Below are 2,746 nucleotides of genomic sequence, written 5' to 3' on the forward strand. Positions count from 1 at the left end.
AGAAATTGGTCCTGCAGAAGATGCGCGCGCAAGCCGATTGTTACTCATTGCGCCTGTGCAAGGGTGCAGAACTACGATTCCCGGGAAGCGCTTGTCCGGGTTTGCAAAAGTCTAGTGTTTTCCATAGGCTCCCGTCCTGGCCTGTTGCGCATGGTTAGTGGGAAGCAGCTGGTGGGCTTGACCGCAGAATTATTGCTGCGCCAGAGGCCTGAAGGCCTAGAACCATCTCCAGTTTTCAGATCCATGACGTTATGTCTCCTTGGTAACCTCAAACCATCCCTCCCTCTACCCTCCTTACTTACCCTGAAACCCCGGCTGGAAAAACCCACACAGAAACACATTAGTGTTGCATTCAGTGCAAACTGTAATCAGTGCCACGATTTGAATTAAACAAATGTTAATTTTATGTTTTCCACACCTGCCATCGTGGTTAAAACCACCATCATGTGTCCATTGAATTATTGAAAGAGCGTCTGGATTTCATTAATCTTCACACTGAGCATGAGAACTGCTTCAAAAATATACAACAGATTATGTTTCTCCTCCGTCTTAAAACTCGGCAGTTACTGGATGACTGAATTAAAAAGATGTTGTACAGACACACAATGGAATATTACTCAGCGACCAAAAAAAAAATGCCTTTTACAGCTACATGCATGGAGCTGGAAAAGATCATGCTTAGTGAAATAAGCCAGAAAGAAAAGGAAAAATACCAGATTGCCTCACTCATAGCAGAAGTATAACGGACCAGGCGAGAAAATAATAATAATAATGAGCAACTATATACCAGAGACATTTTATGGGGGTAGAGTGGGGAATGGAATCAAAAACGGTGGGGGGAGGGAAGTGCACTGGACTGTGGTGATGGCACAGGGGTGAACTGGTGATGGGAAGCCCACGGGGATAGCAACTGAGATGGGAAAGGCATAAAATGGTGTAAAAATAAACTTTTTTTTTAAAAAGGGGGGTAAGGGTTTAAAAGTATCTAACAAGCCATATCTTAAGAAATATTATTTATATTTGTATTGTACTGCCCATTTATGAACAAGAACAATAAACTAAAATACAGCATTAAAAACAACAACTCTGTAGTTACTTCCCATTTCACTAAATGCAAGCAGGCCATGCTTTATCAAGGCCTGAAAGGCCAGATGGACTTAACCTTAACCTCTGACCTCTTCCCCACTTTCCTGTCTCAGCCTTGATGGCCTCTTCCTTTCCTACTGCTTCTCCCTCTAACCCGCCTGGCATTACCGACAGTCATGCTCCCCTCTCAGGCAGCCTGACCTCTGACTTGCTTATCTCTCCCTGTGTTCTCAAAGTTCTTCCTTCACTCTGTTTAAATGGGAAAACACCCACCCCCAGACCTATTTCTCTTTCTAACATGTCATGTATATTTCTTATTTATTTGTTTACTACTTACTGTCTTTTTTTTTAAAGGATTTATTTATTTATGCATACAAAACTGGGGTATAGGCCAGAGGTGCAGGGGCTGTGAGAGGATTCACCAGAGACAGAGTGGGGAGCAGAACAGGCAGATTAAGTACATTGCTGAGGGGAGCAGCAAGCAGGTCATGTCCCTGGCCAGGATCCAACTCCAGCTGATGTGGCTGCAGCTAGTTTGTGGTGCTGAACTTTACCCTGTTGTGCTGCCAGGAAGGGCCCTATCTTCTTTACTAGAATATCAGTATCACAAGGATGAGGATTTTTATCTCCTCTGTCTCATAAAGACAGAACCTCCAGATCCTAGAACAGAACCTGACATACGGTAGGTACTCAATATATATATTTTTATATGAATAAATGGGCACTTGCACAGATCACTGAGGACATAGCAAAATGGACTGTTGAACTCTAGCATGGTTATTTAGAGGGTCCTAATAAATGGATAACACTTAGAGGGGTGGAATTGGGAAAGACAGGCATTCAAGATGGAAGGTGTTGAATAAGTGATGGCCCAGAGACTTTAAAAAGACAGAGAAAGCTCAACTAAAATAAAAAGACAGAGCAAGCTCAACTAAAATAACCATGTCTCACAGACAGCAAAACAATTGGAAGAAATATATTTTGAGAAACATTGTACCATGTGAAATATTCTACAATTTAATGGCATCCTACATAAAAATAAATTATCAGGAAAAAATAACCCTTCTTGGAACCGGAGGCCAAACTAACTTTTGATTAAAATCAGCCATCATGGTTAAGAGTGCTAAATTGTGGGGCCTCCCTGGTGACGCAGGGGTTAAAAACAGAGCTATAGAGCTATCCTCAGCTGTTGCAGCTCAAGTTCAATCCCTGACCAGGGAGCTGACCTATTTGGTGCAGCAGACCTCTCCTCTCCTGCCCATTGCTCCTCTCTGCTCTCAACAATGTTTTTCAGTAGATCTGCCTGTTCTGCTTCCTACCCTGTCTCTGGTGAATCCTCTCACCCCCTCCACATCTGGTGTATACCCCATTTCTTAATGCATACATATTTAAATTTAAAAAGAGGAAACTACAAGTCACTACTCAGACACCCGATCAGGATAATGCACTGTAGCTCAGAACTCTCGGCTCAAGTGATCCTTCAGCTTCAGCCTCCCACGTAGCTGGGACTACAGGCTTGCATCAACATGCCTGACAAAAACTACAAATCAGTAAGTTTCACTCGTTATCACTCTGGTGGAGTCTCTAACAAAGAGCAACATGTTTAGGAATACTTGAGCAAATATATATTTTGGTTTTGTATTTTACTGTTTGTAGTTTG

This window comes from Condylura cristata, unplaced genomic scaffold, assembly GCF_000260355.1.
Source record: "Condylura cristata isolate star-nosed mole 26May11 unplaced genomic scaffold, ConCri1.0 scaffold00006, whole genome shotgun sequence".
Classification (NCBI taxonomy): domain Eukaryota; kingdom Metazoa; phylum Chordata; class Mammalia; order Eulipotyphla; family Talpidae; genus Condylura; species Condylura cristata.